Source organism: Ranitomeya variabilis, chromosome 2 (genome assembly GCF_051348905.1).
Source record: "Ranitomeya variabilis isolate aRanVar5 chromosome 2, aRanVar5.hap1, whole genome shotgun sequence".
NCBI lineage: Eukaryota > Metazoa > Chordata > Amphibia > Anura > Dendrobatidae > Ranitomeya > Ranitomeya variabilis.
The window spans coordinates 272,574,283-272,592,744 of NC_135233.1; the positions used below are offsets into that span (position 1 = coordinate 272,574,283).

The window sequence follows — 18,462 nt, forward strand, 5'->3', positions numbered from 1 at the left end:
ACATGGCGTCCCATCTCAATTCCAGTCAATTTTGCATTGAAAAGTCAAATGGCGCTCCTTCCCTTCCAAGCTCTGCCATGCGCCCAAACAATGGTTTACACCCACATATGGGGTATCAGCGTACTCAGGACAAATTGCACAACATTTTTTGTGGTCCAATTTCTTCTCTTACCCTTGAGAAAATAAAAAATTGGGGGCAAAAAGATCATTTTTGTGAAAAAATATGATTTTTTATTTTTACGGCTCTGCATTATAAACTTCTGTAAAGCACTTGGTGGATCAAAGTGCTCACCACACATCTAGATAAGTTCCTTAGGGGGTCTACTTTCCAAAATGGTGTCACTTGTAGGGAGTTTTAATGTTTAGGCACATCAGGGGCTCTCCAAACGCAACATGGCGTCCCATCTCAATTCCAGTCAATTTTGCATTGAAAAGTCAAATGGCGCTCCTTCCCTTCCAAGCTCTGCCATGCGCCCAAACAATGGTTTACACCCATATATGGGGTATCAGCGTACTCAGGACAAATTGCACAACATTTTTTGGGGTCCAATTTCTTCTCTTACCCTTGGGAAAATAAAAAATTGGGGGCGAAAAGATCATTTTTGTGAAAAAATATGATTTTTTATTTTTACGGCTCTGCATTATAAACTTCTGTGAAGCACTTGGTGGGTCAAAGTGCTCACCACACATCAAGATAAGTTCCTTAGGGGGTCTACTTTCCAAAATGGTGTCACTTGTAGGGGGTTTCAGTGTTTAGGCACATCAGGGGCTCTCCAAACGCAACATGGCGTCCCATCTCAATTCCAGTCAATTTTGCATTGAAAAGTCAAATGGCGCTCCTTTCCTTCCGAGCTCTGCCATACGCCTAAACAGTGGTTTACCCCCACATATGGGGTATCAGCGTACTCAGGACAAATTGCACAACATTTTTTGCAGTCCAATTTCTTCTCTTACCCTTGGGAAAATAAAAAATTGGGGGCGAAAAGATCATTTTTGTGAAAAAATATGATTTTTTATTTTTACGGCTCTGCATTATAAACTTCTGTGAAGCACTTGGTGGGGCAAAGTGCTCACCACACATCAAGATAAGTTCCTTAGGGGGTCTACTTTCCAAAATGGTGTCACTTGTAGGGGGTTTCAGTGTTTAGGCACATCAGGGGCTCTCCAAACGCAACATGGCGTCCCATCTCAATTCCAGTCAATTTTGCATTGAAAAGTCAAATGGCGCTCCTTTCCTTCCGAGCTCTGCCATACGCCCAAACAGTGGTTTACCCCCACATATGGGGTATCAGCGTACTCAGGACAAATTGTACAACAACTTTGGGGGTCCATTTTCTCCTGTTACCCTTGGTAAAATAAAACAAATTGGAGCTGAAATAAATTTTGTGTGAAAAAAAGTTAAATGTTCATTTTTATTTAAACATTCCAAAAATTCCTGTGAAACACCTGAAGGGTTAATAAACTTCTTGAATGTGGTTTTGAGCACCTTGAGGGGTGCAGTTTTTAGAATGGTGTCACACTTGGGTATTTTCTATCATATAGACCCCTTAAAATGACTTCAAATAAGATGTGGTCCCTAAAAAAAAATGGTGTTGTAAAAATGAGAAATTGCTGGTCAACTTTTAACCCTTATAATTCCGTCACAAAAAAAAATTTTGGTTCCAAAATTGTACTGATGTAAAGTAGACATGTGGGAAATGTTACTTATTAAGTATTTTGCATGACATATGTCTGTGATTTAAGGGCATAAAAATTCAAAGTTGGAAAATTGCAAAATTTTCAAAATTTTCGCCAAATTTCCATTTTTTTCACAAATAAACGCAAGTTATATCGAATAAATTTTACGACTAACATGAAGTACAATATGTCACGAGAAAACAATGTCAGAATCGCCAAGATCCGTCAAAGCGTTCCAGAGTTATAGCCTCATAAAGGGACAGTGGTCAGAATTGTAAAAATTGGCCCGGTCATTAACGTGCAAACCACCCTCGGGGCTTAAGGGGTTAAAGACTATAGCGCGATTATGTATGAGTTGTTTTTCTAAACTAAAACAGCAGTATTCAGGTTAAATTGCCGTGTTGGAACTTTTTGGTAAATAAGTGGATTTTGGATTGCAGTTTGGGCACTCGGTCTCTAAAAGGTTCGCCATCAATGCCCTAAGGGGTGTAGGGAAGTAGAAATAGAATCCGAGAGTTAGGATGGCCAGGAACTGGAGAGCAGGAAGATGGATAATGCACTGTTGGTAGACAGTAAGGGAATTTGAACACAAGAACGGACGAGATGGGATACACAGGACGGACAGGTGCAGGATTGTTATGATCCGGTGGTAGGATCTCAAAACTGACCTGATACATATAACCAGAATGTTAGGACAAGTTCTGGGGATGTGGAAGCTATACTGACCACAATCCTGATCCTATCCAACACACTAAAGGCAGCCGTGGAGCGTTACCTAAAAACCTAGACGCCTCTTCACAGCCTGAGAAACTGACTGCCCCTAGAGAGAAAGCAAAGACCTCACTTACCTCAGAGAAATAACCCCAAAGTTATAGACAGCCCCCCGCAAACAATAACGGTGAGTTAAGGGGAAAATACAAACGTAGAAATGAAACAGGTTTAGCAAATGAGGCCCGCTAACACTAGATAGACAGAAAATAGATAGGAATCTGTGCGGTCAGTACAAAAACTATCAAAAATAAACCACGCAGAGAATGCAAGAACCCCTACACCGACTCACGATGTGAGGGGCGCACTCTGCACCCCAGAACTAACCAGCAAGCAAAAAATCACATAAAAGCAAGCTGGACTGAACTCATCATATACTGAGAAACGTTTTCAAGGAAATAATGAGCAAAATGAACAAGCAAACTTAGCTTCTCCAGCAGCAGACTGGTCACAAGGAATATTCAGGAGAGCTGAGAATCAGGACTGAATACACCGACAGCAGGCAACAAATGAAGGTCCAGGTGAGTTAAATAGGCCCAGCATAGAAGGAAATGAAGCAGCTGAGCCCAGCCATATCGCTAAAGGCCACCAGAGGGAGCCCAAGAACAAACTCACACAGTACCACTCATGACCACAGGAGGGAGCCCGAGAACGGAATTCACAACAGTACCCCCCCCTTGAGGAGGGGTCACCGATCCCTCACCAGAGCTCCCAGGCCAATCAGGACAAGCCGAATGAAAGGCACGAACCAAATCAGCCGCATGGACATCGGAGGCGACAACCCAGGAATTATCCTCCTGACCATAGCCCTTCCATTTAACTAAGTACTGAAGCTTCCGTCTCGAAATACAAGAATCCAAGATCTTCTCCACCACATACTCCAACTCCCCCTTGACCAAGACAGGAGCAGGAGGATCAACAGAAGGGACCAAAGGCACCACATATCTCCGCAACAATGACCTATGGAACACATTATGAATGGCAAACGATGTTGGGAGGTCCAAACGAAATGACACAGGGTTGAGGATTTCCAAAATCTTATAAGGACCGATGAAACGAGGCTTGAACTTAGGAGAGGAAACCTTCATCGGGACATAACGAGAAGACAACCACACCAAATCCCCCACACGAAGTCGGGGACCCACACAGCGACGGTGTTTAGCAAAGTGCTGAGCCTTCTCTTGGAACAACGTCAAATTGTCCACCACATGGTTCCAAATCTGCTGCAACCTATCCACCACAGAATCCACCCCAGGACAGTCAGAGGGCTCAACCTGACCCGAGGAAAAACGAGGATGAAAACCAGAATTGCAAAAGAAAGGTGAAACCAAAGTAGCAGAACTAGCCCGATTATTGAGGGCGAACTCAGCCAATGGCAAAAAAGTCACCCAATCATCCTGATCAGCAGAAACAAAACATCTCAAATAAGTTTCCAAGGTCTGATTAGTTCGTTCGGTTTGGCCATTCGTCTGAGGATGGAAGGCCGACGAAAAAGACAATTCAATGCCCATCTTAGCACAAAAGGACTGCCAAAATCTGGACACAAACTGGGATCCTCTGTCAGACACAATGTTCTCCGGAATACCATGTAAACGAACCACATTCTGAAAAAACAGTGGCACCAAATCGGAGGAGGAAGGCAGCTTAGGCAAAGGTACCAAATGGACCATTTTAGAAAAACGATCACAAACCACCCAGATGACAGACATCCTCTGAGAGACAGGAAGATCCGAAATAAAATCCATGGAAATATGCGTCCAAGGCCTCTTCGGGACAGGCAAAGGCAAAAGCAATCCACTGGCACGAGAACAGCAAGGCTTGGCCCGAGCACAAATCCCACAGGACTGCACAAAGGAACGCACATCCCGCGACAAGGAAGGCCACCAAAAGGACCTCGCCACCAAATCCCTGGTACCAAAAATCCCAGGATGACCCGCCAACACCGAAGAATGAACCTCGGAAATAACTCTACTGGTCCATCTGTCCGGGACAAACAGTCTCTCCGGTGGACAACGGTCAGGTCTATTGGCCTGAAACTCCTGCAACACCTGTCGCAGATCAGGAGAGATGGCAGACAAAATCAACCCCTCTTTGAGGACACCAGTCGGTTCAGAAACTTCCGGGGAGTCAGGTACAAAACTCCTAGAAAGGGCATCAGCCTTCACGTTTTTCGAACCCGGAAGATATGAAACCACGAAATTGAAACGAGAGAAAAACAGCGACCATCGAGCCTGTCTCGGATTCAACCGTTTGGCAGACTCGAGATAAGTCAAATTCTTGTGATCCGTCAAGACCACCACACGATGCTTGGCCCCCTCAAGCCAATGTCGCCACTCCTCAAATGCCCATTTCATTGCCAACAACTCACGATTACCAACATCGTAATTCCGCTCGGCAGGCGAAAACTTTCTTGAAAAGAAAGCACATGGTCTCATCACAGAGCCATCAGAGCTTCTCTGCGACAAGACAGCCCCTGCTCCAATCTCAGAAGCATCAACCTCGACCTGAAAGGGAAGAGAGACATCGGGCTGGCGCAAGACAGGAGCCGAAGAAAATCGACGTTTCAGCTCCTGAAATGCCTCCACGGCCACAGGAGACCAATTTGTCACATCAGAACCCTTCTTGGTCAAATCCGTCAAAGGCTTAACCACACTGGAAAAATTAGTGATGAAGCGACGGTAAAAATTAGCAAAACCCAAGAACTTCTGAAGACTCTTCACAGATGTAGGTTGAGTCCAGTCATAAATAGCCTGGACCTTGACTGGATCCATCTCAATAGTAGAAGGAGAAAAAATAAAGCCCAAAAAGGAAACCTTCTGGACTCCGAAGAGACATTTAGAGCCCTTCACAAACAAGGCATTGGCACGCAGGACCTGAAATACCATCCTGACCTGCTTCACATGAGACTCCCAATCATCAGAAAAGACCAAAATATCATCCAGGTACACAATCATAAATCTATTTAGATACTCTCGGAAAATGTCATGCATGAAGGACTGAAACACAGAGGGGGCATTAGAAAGCCCAAAAGGCATCACCAAGTACTCAAAATGGCCTTCGGGCGTATTAAATGCTGTTTTCCATTCATCGCCCTGCTTTATGCGCACAAGATTATACGCTCCTCGAAGATCTATCTTGGTGAACCAACTGGCCCCCCTAATCCGGGCAAACAGATCAGACAACAGTGGCAAGGGGTACTGAAATTTGACCGTGATGTTATTTAGAAGGCGATAATCAATACAGGGTCTCAGAGAACCATCCTTCTTGGCCACAAAAAAGAACCCCGCACCCAAAGGGGACGAGGACGGGCGAATATGCCCCTTCTCCAAGGACTCCTTTATATAACTCCGCATAGCGGCATGTTCTGGTACAGATAAATTAAAAAGTCGTCCCTTAGGGAACTTACTACCAGGAATCAGATTTATAGCACAATCACAATCCCTATGAGGTAGGGCACTGGATTTGGGCTCATCAAATACATCCTGGTAGTCCGACAAAAATTCAGGGACTTCAGAAGGAGTAGAAGAAGCAATTGACACCAAAGGAGCATCGCCATGAATTCCCTGGCAACCCCAACTTGACACAGACATTGCTTTCCAATCCAGGACTGGATTATGAGCCTGCAGCCATGGCAGACCCAACACTACAACATCATGCAAATTATGTAGCACAAGAAAGCGAATCACCTCCTGATGTGCAGGAGCCATGCACATGGTCACTTGGGTCCAGTACTGAGGTTTATTCTTGGCCAATGGCGTAGCATCAATTCCCTTTAGTGGGATAGGGAATTGTAAAGGCTCCAAGATAAAACCACAGCGCCTGGCAAATGACAAATCCATCAAATTCAGGGCGGCACCTGAATCCACAAAGGCCATAACTGAGTAGGATGACAGAGAGCAAATCAAAGTAACAGACAAAATGAATTTAGGTTGTACTGTACCAATGGTGACAGACTTGGCGAACCTTTTTGTGCGCCTAGAACACTCTGAGTATAATCACCACAGTAAAAGCACAACCCATTCTGACGTCTGAGGTTTTGCCGTTCAACTCTGGTCAGAATCCTGTCGCATTGCATAGGCTCAGGTTTCTGCTCAGAAAATACCGCCAGATGGTGCACAGGTTTGCGCTCCCGCAAACGCCGATCAATCTGAATGGCCAAAGACATTGACTCATTCAGACCCGCAGGCGTGGGGAACCCCACCATAACATCTTTAAGGGCTTCAGAAAGACCCTTTCTGAAAATCGCCGCCAGGGCGCACTCATTCCATTGAGTGAGCACAGACCACTTCCTAAACTTCTGACACTAAACCTCTGCTTCATCTTGACCCTGAGAGAGAGCCAGCAAAACCTTCTCTGCTTGGTCTACCAGATTAGGTTCCTCATAAAGCACTCCAAGCGCCAGAAAAAACGCATCCACATTTAGCAATGCAGGATCTCCTGGCGCCAGAGAGAATGCCCAATCTTGAGGGTCACCACGTAACAAAGAAATAACAATTTTAACTTGCTGAACAGAATCACCAGAGGAGCGAGGTCTCAAAGAAAGGAATAACTTACAATTATTCTTAAAGTTCAAAAACCTAGATCTATCTCCGGAGAACAGCTCAGGAATTGGTATTTTAGGCTCTGACATAGGACTGCGGACTACATAATCCTGAATGCCCTGTACCCTTGCAGTGAGATGATCCACACTAGAAGGCCGGGGTCACACTAGACCGTAATACGGATGAGTGCTATGCGATAAAAAATCGCATAGCACTCGGCCCAATGTTAATCTATGGTCCAGCTCCCATCATCCGATATTTTCTCCACCGTATTTCGGATCCGAGCGAACTCGCAGCAGGCTGCGATTGTCAGCGTATCTCGGCCGAGACTCGCCAAAGCAAGAAAAAATCGGATTACACACGGACCATGCGTGTGCATTGCGAGAAATACGCAGCGGTGTTCTATAGAAAAGCCGGTAATTCAATTGCCGGCTTTGCATTTCTCCTTCACAAACCCGATAGGATATGAGACATGGTTTACATACAGGGGGACGTGACGGTTCAGCTGAGGGTATGTATCTTGTGCGTTTATTATTTTTCCAAGCGAGGGTGTTGCTGATGGATTGAGAGAGCAATAAAATACTGAAACAACCGCTGTGTTTATTTCATTAAAATAATTTTTAATAATGTGTGTGTGTGTTTTTTAACCCTTTCAGACAATTGGATTAATAATGGATAGGTGTCATAATTGACGCCTCTCCATTATTAATCTGGCTTAATGTCACCTTACAATAGCAAGGTGGCATTAACCCTTCATTACCCCATATCCCACCGCTACAGGGAGTGGGAAGAGAGTGGCCAAGTGCCAGAATAGGCGCATCTTACAGATGTGCCTTTTCTGGGGTGGCTGGGGGCAGATGTTTTTAGCCACGGGGGGGCCAATAACCATGGACCCTCTCCTGGCTATTAATATCTGCCCTCAGTCACTGGCTTTACCACTCTGGCGGAGAAAATTGCGCGGAAGCCCACGCCAATTTTTTCCGCCATTTAACCCTTTATTTTAGCAGCTACAGCGCTGAAATTTTGCACATACACACTACTAACATTAGTAGTGTGGAATATGCAAAAAAAAAGGGGATATGAGATGGTTTACTGTATGTAAACCATGTCTCATATCCTGTCGGGTTTGTGCAGGAGAAATGAGAAGCCGGCAATTGAATTACCGGCTTTTCACAGATATCGCGCTGAATGAAATCTAAATACAGAATATATATATATGTGTCTCAATGACATATATATATATATATATATATATATATATATATACTGTATATATGTTTTCCCGAACATTTGCCATTTGAGCACATAAATCCATTAGATGTCGGTTTTGCAAGCTTGCGAGAAAATCTCGGCATACGGATGCCATACGGATGTCACACGGATGTCACACGGATCATTTGATGCGAGGAAATCGCATCCTCACACTGCACACGGATCACTGTTTTTGAAACATTTGTGCGATTCTCGGCCGTGAAAAACGGACCGTTTTTTTATACGTTGAGTGTGTCCCCGGCCGAAGACAGACTCTGAATGTCCATATCTGCAGCTGAGTTCAGAACCACCCAGAGATTAAGGGGAGGAGAGAGGCTAAACACAGTGCAGAGAAGAAAAAAAAAATGACTTCAGGATTTCTCTTCTCCCTCTTCTGCTGCATTAACACTTTGTGGCCTGCTGTACTGTTATGATTCGGTGGTAGGATCTCAAAACTGACCTGATACATATAACCAGAATGTTAGGACAAGTTCTGGGGATGTGGAAGCTATACTGACCGCAATCCTGATCCTATCCAACACACTAAAGGCAGCCGTGGAGCGTTACCTAAAAACCTAGACGCCTCTTCACAGCCTGAGAAACTGACTGCCCCTAGAGAGAAAGCAAAGACCTCACTTGCCTCAGAGAAATAACCCCAAAATTATAGACAGCCCCCCACAAATAATAACGGTGAGTTAAGGGGAAAATACAAACGTAGAAATGAAACAGGTTTAGCAAATGAGGCCCGCTAACACTAGATAGACAGAAAATAGATAGGAATCTGTGCGGTCAGTACAAAAACTATCAAAAATAAACCACGCAGAGAATACAAGAACCCCCACACCGACTTACGATGTGAGGGGCGCACTCTGCACCCCAGAACTAACCAGCAAACAAAAAATCACATAAAAGCAAGCTGGACTGAACTCATCATATACTGAGAAACGTTTTCAAGGAAATAATGAGCAAAATGAACAAGCAAACTTAGCTTCTCCAGCAGGAGACTGGTCACAAGGAATATTCAGGAGAGCTGAGAATCAGGACTGAATACACCGACAGCAGGCAACAAATGAAGGTCCAGGTGAGTTAAATAGGCCCAGCATAGAAGGAAATGAAGCAGCTGAGCCCAGCCATATCGCTAAAGGCCACCAGAGGGAGCCCAAGAACAAACTCACACACTACCACTCATGACCACAGGAGGGAGCCCGAGAACGGAATTCACAACACAGGATCACAGGAGTTGGTTCAGACTGGACGAAGGAGAGAGGCTGTAACAGGTACGGGCTAGGCGAGTCAGGATCAGGTCTTGGTATGGGCAGGACTGAATCAGGAACAGGTTTGGACAGGATAAGGATCAGAAGGACAGGTAGGATTAGGCACAGACAGGGTGGACAGGATTAGTATAAGGGAGCACAAGTACAGAGATCTTACAACTTAGGCAAACATGTAAAACACTAAAGGACTAAAGGTATCCTCCTATAGGGGAGGGTACTTTAAATACCTGATGTCTCCCAGCCAATGGCTGGAGACATTTTCAGAAGTGTGAGCGCGCTGCCCGTTTAAAAAGAAGCAGGTAGTACACGCGCCCTAAGCACACGCTCTGGAGACCTTCATGCCATGCGCAGGTCCTCAGAGGAAGAAGGCGCTGCGGGGACCAGGGCAGCACAGGAGGGTAAATGATCACAACAATGTCCCTGCCGAGTAGGAGGAAGGGGACTCATGCAGGGGTGCTGTCGTAACAGCAACAAACATTATAACAAAGTTACAATGCAGGTTGTCCACTGAGCGGTGAGTATTAATTTTTTTTTTTAACTACGTGCCTGGCTCTCTATGATTTAGCAAAATAATGGGTGTAGCTGGGGGAGTGAAATGCAAATAATCTGTATTCAGAAGAATACGGAATTTTGTAAAATCCGATGATAATTCAATTCCAGTTATATAACTTTGCAAGTTACTATTAAGCTGCCCTTATCACAGTGAACCCAGAGGCTGAGTATCCTTTTTATGAATACCCACTTTTAATTCTATTTTTGTTGTTTTAAATGCCCTATTATAATACATTTTGTAAAACACAATACTAGATCGGGTGTGATCGAATTGTTTGTTCTGTGATTTTCTAGTAATCGGACATACAATGTTTTTTCACTAAACATTTTAGCACATACATTATTATTATTATTTTATCCAGATGTAGACATTTGCAGTAAAGGAAGTTAATAGGTGGCCTTTTGTAAATCTTGGAAAATATATAGGAGGTTTTTCACAGTTTCATTTCACCTCAAAAATTAATCTGTTTTGCAAATGTACATAAATCATTTCCACAGGAGGTTCTGAGCAGCCAAACAGATACTTGAAAATAAGGGACAGTTCATAATTAAACTTGAGATGGTGAAGTATAATCTTGGTGTTGACAAGGTGGAAATTATCCTTGTGGTGAAGCAAACAAATGTACAGAATTACATATGATAAACACCACAAGGACCACTGAACAAATGCAGAGATCAGCATTCAACTATAGGAAACCCAGAACTAGGATTATATTCCCATCAGAGACACACTTTTTTCCTTTTACAATTTAATCTTTAAGACGTCATAAACATGGAAGGGATGAGTGCAACCGACTTTACTGCAGCAACCCATAGACGTTTATGGGCTCGTGATGCGACCATATGCTTTACATCTAAATGCATCGATAAAGGAATATTTCTAAATCTAATCAAATAAACTTCTCCGTAAGGCCTAGTTCACTTGTTATTCCAGTATTTTTTTTGTTTTCAAAAATAAAAATGGAAAAGTAGCATTGAAAACATAAACATTTTGCCATGAAAAAAAATGCATTCAAATATGCATAAGTAATCAGTATGAGCTCGGCTTAAAGGGGTTATCCAACTTTCATATTTTTAAAAACAAATATTTGGAAATGTCTTAAAAAATAAACATACAGCAAATATACTTCTTCTTTTCCCCTGGGCATTGATATCTCAGTAGTTTTCTCAGTCTTTTACCAAGGTTCTTTCTCATACAGTTGGAATATTTTCAGCAGCACATTCTCTGTTTACAGGTGGGGATTTGCTGCCGATGACAGTGATTTTCAGGCAAACATAAAAAGATGTGATCAGCTGATGTATGAGAGTTTAGTCATTTGTGGGCTTATAAATGGCATATTCACACAGGGAAATAATTGGAAATGAATATTACTTAGAACGACCAAAAATACTGCAGGAGGGAAAAGCGCAATAGGGTCTTATCCGATGGAGATTTCAATATATACAATGAGATGGCACTCACCTGATGTTTCCGAAAATATAGCATAAAATACTCATCAGAGTTACAGCTGCCGCAGATCCACTGGTCAAACTCGTAACCGATTCAGAATATTCAATTTAGGGATTTTGTGGAAATCACCCACACTGCTGTAAAAACAAATGTCCAGGCGTGTTGGGAATTTAAGGATAATGGTTTATTCTCAACGCGTTTCGAAGTCACTGGGACTTCATCAGGAGACGCTATTACTTAGAACGCTCATACCATTATTTATGTTCTCCATCGCCAGAGCATATACCAGTAGATTAATGCGGATGCTGAACATCAGACCCCCATAGATCTTATATTGATGACCTACCCTACTAATAGATCATCAGTATGTTATTCCAGGACAATCCCTTTTCTGTGCTGGAGAATAGAGATGGTCATTTTCATCATTTTCTCTGTAATTCAATTTTTCATTTATTAAGAGTCAAGTTAAAAAAATTGCATCGGTCAATTATTGGTCTATTTTTTTTTTACATATTTACGCAGATGATAAAGTTGGGCAAAAAAGCACAGAATCATTAAGTTCAACTTATTCCATTTGTGTGTATCCATAAGAAAGTAAAAACTCCTACAAAACAGATGTCAACTGCTGCACAAGAGAGGGAAGGCTCCCATCTGACTCTTAATATGAAAATCAGAATAAATCTCTCAATTAAATTTCCATGTCGAGAAATCAAGCACCCATAACTTATGCTATAAGGTATCCAGACCCTGCGTAAACTTGTTTAATGAGTCAACCAACCCATCATGTCATGTCAGATCCTCAGCATAGGTCATCAATTTCGAATTAGTGGGGCTCCAGCAATGGTAACAGTAGAGTGAACAAGCTCACCGCTTTCTATATACGGCCATCTCTTGAGCTGAAAACACCTGATCCCCATCTGATATTGATGACATATTCCAAGCATATTAAGTAGATAAACCTGAGGCAAATGTAGGAGATAGTGACAAAGATTCAATTTTATTTAGACCAATCATACAGCACCCGACGTTTCGGTCGTATGGCCTTTGTCAAGGAATTTATCTATGAACAAAAAGTAACATGAACAAATCAATAACATTCCAATTCCAGCAGAATTCACATATAATTGTTCCAAAATAGGAAGATAACAATGGTAACTGACAAAATATATACCAAAAAAATCCATATAGTGATAAAGTAACTTAATCAAAACAGAGTCTTCTCTATACGTCATAAGTGAAGTCATAGGTGAACCATGAAAGGAACAAAGGTAAATCTGTGAACTAAGGGGAAACAATAGTAAAAGTCATCATAGTACTGATAATTTATGTAACATGAATAGATAGACTGCATACAAATCATTAAAATATACACAATGATATATTAGACCTAGGCTGGGGGGATACCCTAGAAGTAAAAATAGGACGGATGAGAAAAAGAACCAACACCAAAGAACCTACACCAAGAAACCTAGGGAGTGACATGGATACTCAAAGTGTGAAAGACCACAACTGATACCTGTATGATGGTCAGTAATCATAGACTGTAAATAAGAAATAGCATAGCCGTCAAGACAGGGGAGAGACATTCAACAAAAAAGGGGGGTGTAAAACCTACAAATCATACCTGGTAGAGTGATGACATGAGGCAGGGATAATACCGCTGGAGGAGTAAAGTGTGACGGGGATAATGGAAACGCCATTATATACCGGTGGACCGGAAATAGAGCCGTGCATCAGAGCACAGCAAATAGGATTATGCATGCGTGCGGGCTGAAAGAGGAGCGTGCGCGCATTGTCCGGGTGGACGGAAGTGTTGCAAACTACATACAAACAACCGGAAGTGGGGAACCGTATAGATGAATGTGATGACATGCTAGGAATAAAAGAAGGAAACACCCGCAGATGTGTTAATAAAGTAACGGTGTCTAAGTATCGCTATAATATATGAGAATGTCACATCTAAAGGAGAGGTGGACAATAGCAATGTAGTGATGTATGAAAAAACTAGAGGCCACCAGACACATACATAGAAAACAAACCTGCACCAGAGAAGAACAAAAGGGGAGGGGGCCCCTCATTCTAGGTCTGTGGAAAAAATAGAAAGAAAGCCAGAATAAATACATAATATAGTATACATATAATGGAAAGGGGGCACCACGGATCATGGGATACCACCAGGACCTGAGACATATGAGCATACACAAAAGGTGAAACAGACAAGGTCCTAAGAAAGGGGATCACCACAACAAGGAAATGGCGAAAAATTATATATACACAGCTTTATTGAAATATATATACAAACAAGGGTAACAAACACATGGACATATAAAAACACTTAAAAAGCATACAAATGCTATACACAACAGCCCCTAATACGGCCGTACCCCACATAGGACTCGAGTCATGTACATATGATGTAATTACCTAGAACCAAATTGCTCATAGAATGAAAGAAATAGGCCAAGCTACCTGGGCACTCCCCTGGGTACTGCAAATGGGAACAGACCACTAATAGTGTGAATGCAAAATAGCAAGAGTATAAAGCCCACATAGACATACAAATCCCTGCACTGCAAGTGCTAGATAAGGGACACACATGCACAAACCTGCCTAGCAAGTAGAGACGACAGGTGTGTACATAACGGTACATAAATGTCAAGCAGCAAAAAATATATCAGCATAATGCCTCAATAGCATGTGACTAACTATCTAACATGCCACTATACAGAAAAATAGCACCAAGATAGTGTGAGCTGTAGAGATAGCATATTACCCAGGGCACATAATGCCCAAGCCTATAGCGCCTGGAAAAAGAGTCCTAATGTGGGCTACAAGGAGACCCAACGCGTATCGCCACCACACCGGGCAGCTTCGTCAGGGGTAATCTAAAGACCAAGTACTTGCCCCTTATATAACAAATAAATGAATAGCATTACCATAATCAGCTGTGCTGCTGCTAGATCGGCCGCATGGAGTAGTATGAATCACACCAACATGGAGAATCTCCCCCATCTGAGCATGCTCCGGCATCGAACGCTGATTGGTGTGAAAATACAGTTGCCGGGGAGACAAGAAAAGCTTCCAGAGTTTAACCCTTCGGTATGAGGGAGCCACTACATGCACCACGCTGCAATGTAATCCATAACTGCAGCAAATGCAAGTGCCGGCTGGCACATACCGATCAGATGTCAGTGTCACACATGTGCAGCCTGGAGCAATGCTGGGATCGCTCTACACAGGCTCCTGTCGCATATTAATGAATGCCCAAACCGAGTAATCCAGGCAATCAAAGCACACAAAATCGTTTGAAAATAGAGGTGCCCACACAGTATAAAACATAATGTATCCACCATATTGGCTATGCAAAGGACCATAGGATACCAGTAGGATGAATGAGCGCAAATTACGCTACATAAATCCAACCAGTTAACCACTACTAACCCATATGTTCAGAAACTGCGTAACGATCGCACAGCGCATGCTCCTGCGCCGCATAGTGATAGAAACCTGCAAAAAATATATCAGAGCTGTCAAGACGCATTAAGATGAGCCAAATACACTGTATGAGCTGTCATACTGCCAATAAAGTATGTGAGCGCTAATGCCATGAGAGGGAACCGCTCCATGCACCACGCTACGATACCACCCATAGATGCAGCAAGTACAAGCGCCAGCTAGCACATACCGATCAGATGCTGTTGCCACATAAGTATAGCCTGGAGCAATACTGAGATCGCTCTACACAGGCTCCTGCGTCGTATAATAAGAAATACCCAAAATTACCCAGGCAATCAGGATGCCATTCAGTGAGCACTTCAAAGTAGAAGTGTCCACACAGTGTAAAACGCATCCACTGCAGTGACTGTGCAGGAATGCAATAAAACACCAAACGAATGAATGCATGCAGCCAACGCTACATAACTAACCAGTTAACCCCCTCATGTCCTGTGTGTTCAGGAGCAGCGTAACAATCACACTGCGCATACTCCTACGCTGCATAGCGTTAGGAGCCTGTATAGAATAACCAGGACTATCAAAATGCTTTAGATGGACCCTATTTGCTGTAGGGTTACACCCTAACCCCATAGAATGAAAAATACATTAACGCACATGAACTTGCAACGATATTATAATGGAAGGTACACAGTGGACAAGAAACTCACAGACTATCAAAGATATAGTAGAGGTGCCAAATATTAAAGGGCATTTACAGCAAACCCCACGACTATACCCGAAAGGCCTTATTAAGTGTAGTGGCACAGGGGAGCCAATCTGAATACCCGAATATCCTGGCCCTAAGATGAAAAACAGTGGTACACTTAGGGATTAGAGAACACTAAGACCCCCTATAGATATACAGTACCTCATGAAGGAGTAATCTTTATTGCGCCCACCAACATATACTCATGAATACAGGGACAAAACATCGTAGATACCATAGTAGAGACTCATATTGCCCCCTGCAACCACGGACACCATAGATGGTACAGAAAGACATATAGGTCGCTATAGTAGATAACCCAGGGGAGGCCAATTCAATCAGGTTTGTTTGTAAAACCCTGTAAATAGAAGGTCCTCATTGAGACCAAAAGGAGTTAGACAATTAAGATCGAAAATCCATCTAGATTCACGCCTCAAAAGTTCCAGGGTGACATTGCCCCCTCTAATGTTCGTTTGAACGCCCTCCAATCCAAGTATCTTGGTATCCACCAGTTGGGAGTTATGTTCGTCCAGGTAGTGTGTAGCCACTGACGTTAGAGTCTTTCCTTTAGCCTTATCCGCTTTAGCCATGGAAATATTTGAGAAGTGTTGCTGTATGCGTTTCCTCAACTCCTGTGTAGTCTGTCCGACATACACCTTACGACATGGGCATATCAAAGCGTACACCAGGTTCCGAGATTTGCAATTGAAGTAAGCCTTAGTGGAGATCTGTAAAGGCAAAGTGGGCAAGGTAATAACTCTATCACCAACCATATAGGGACAAACATTACAATTCCCACAAGGGAATGTACCTGTGAGTCTGACCCCCCTATTCAACCTCTTGGTTGGCCGCTGAAAATGGCTATGGCTCAAACAGTCCCTCAAATTTTTAGCCCTCCTAGCTATTAGACTCGGTTGAGTAGCAATGTGTGGTTGCAATCTGACCTCACTACGCAAAATACCCCAATATTTGGAGAGGATATTTCTTACATCCGTCCACTGGTTATTATAGGCCGTAATAACCCCCAATGGTTTAACAGATGTCTTAGCACGAGGATGTAAGAGAACCGACCTGTCGCTATCTCTTGCTGCAACAAAAGCGCGAGAGATTACCTTGTGTGGGTATCCACGTTCACGAAAGCGTGTAGTGAGTTCCCGAGAGCATCTGTCGAAGTCATGTTGCTGGCTACAGTTCCTCTTGACTCTGAAAAACTGTCCTCTCGGAATGCCTGTCTTCAAATGTTGAGGATGGAAACTATTGAAGTGGAGGAGACTATTAGTAGCTGTAGGCTTCCGATACAAGGTGGTATTGATTTTTGTCTCCCTCACACTCAGTTTAAGGTCCAGGAATTCAATATCCACTTGGGAGTAATGAGATGTCAATCGGATGTTCCATGGATTTTCATTTAGTGTCTTGACAAATTCCTGACACTCATCCAGGGTGCCTGTCCAGAGGAATAGAACATCATCAATATATCGAAGCCACTTGATAACATATTTGGCATACCCCTCCAGACAGTACACCCTGGTAGCCTCCCACCACCCCAAAAAGAGGTTGGCATAAGCCGGGGCACAGCGAGCCCCCATAGCCGTGCCCCTCACTTGCCTATAGAAGACACGGTCAAAGGTGAAGAAGTTCCTATCCAGGATAAACAGCAGCAGATCCAACAGAAACGAATCGTGTCTCCTATCCCCCGATGAATTCAAGTCCAGAAAATACGCTACAGCTTGTGTCCCCAACTCATGGATTATACACGTGTAAAGGGACTCCACATCCAGGGTCACCAGCCACGTGTTGGGAGGAACCTCGAAGTCCTGCAGCAATGAAATCAGAGATGTTGAGTCCTTGACATATGATTGTAAATTAAGGACCAGGGGCTGAAGAAAAAAGTCAATGTAGGTGCAGGGACGCTCAAGTAGTCCCCCTATCCCCGACACTATAGGCCTGCCCGGTGGAACCTCCAACGACTTATGGACCTTGGGGAGCATGTAAAAGGTCGGGGTCCTAGGATGTTGGGTGGTCAAAAACTCTCTCTCACGTTTATTAATGATGTTATATGTAAACGCATTATCTAACAGCCGGTTTAATTTAGCTTGAAAAGCACCTGTAGGGTCAGAGGGAAGGACTTGATAACACTCTGTGTTGCGTAATTGACGCATAGCTTCCTGGACATAGAGGTTAACTGGCCAAATGACCAAATTGCCCCCCTTGTCCGCCTCCCGAATAACGAAGTCCCTATTGGACCCCAGCCGTGCTATGATGGCCTGTTCGTCTTTACTGATATTCCTGCTCCTGGTAGGGTCTAGTTTCAATTGATGTACCTCCCTACATACAGCATCAAAGAAACATTGCACAGCCGGGCATAATGCAAACGAGGGGGTGGCCTGAGATGGTAATCGTCCAGTAAACTTACGTCTAGTATGACCTTCCTCCCCTTCGTCCAGCAGATCCAATAAATCCCGCAGTATCTGTCTATCACACGTGGAGAGATCATCCAATGCTGCAGAGCGATGAAACAGAAGCTTAAATGTAAGCTGTCTGCAAAACAGGTAAACGTCCTTAATAAAGGTGAATTTGTCCAGGCCACTAGTTGGGCAAAAAGATAGCCCCTTCTCCAATACTGTAACCTCAGCCTCCGATAGATTATATGTGGACAAGTTTATGATTTGTAGCTTACCAGCAGCTGGTGGACACCGTGAATCCATATCTAGTATTGGCGTTTCCTGTATTGCCGTGTCTCTCGCTGGT

The 18,462-nt window shown here is 43.4% G+C and overlaps 1 long non-coding RNA gene across 1 annotated transcript in view; it reads right to left on the reverse strand.

Moving 5' to 3' along the window:
• LOC143805496 (uncharacterized) overlaps positions 1 to 14,482 on the reverse strand; it is a 77,385-nt gene extending 62,903 nt beyond the window's left edge. The window contains exons 1-2 of the long non-coding RNA XR_013221260.1: positions 14,450 to 14,482; positions 13,553 to 13,598 (exon numbers count right to left, since the gene is read on the reverse strand). This is a non-coding gene — a long non-coding RNA (uncharacterized LOC143805496). The remainder of the gene's footprint in view (positions 1 to 13,552; positions 13,599 to 14,449) is intronic.
• Between the last annotated feature and the right edge of the window lie 3,980 nt (positions 14,483 to 18,462).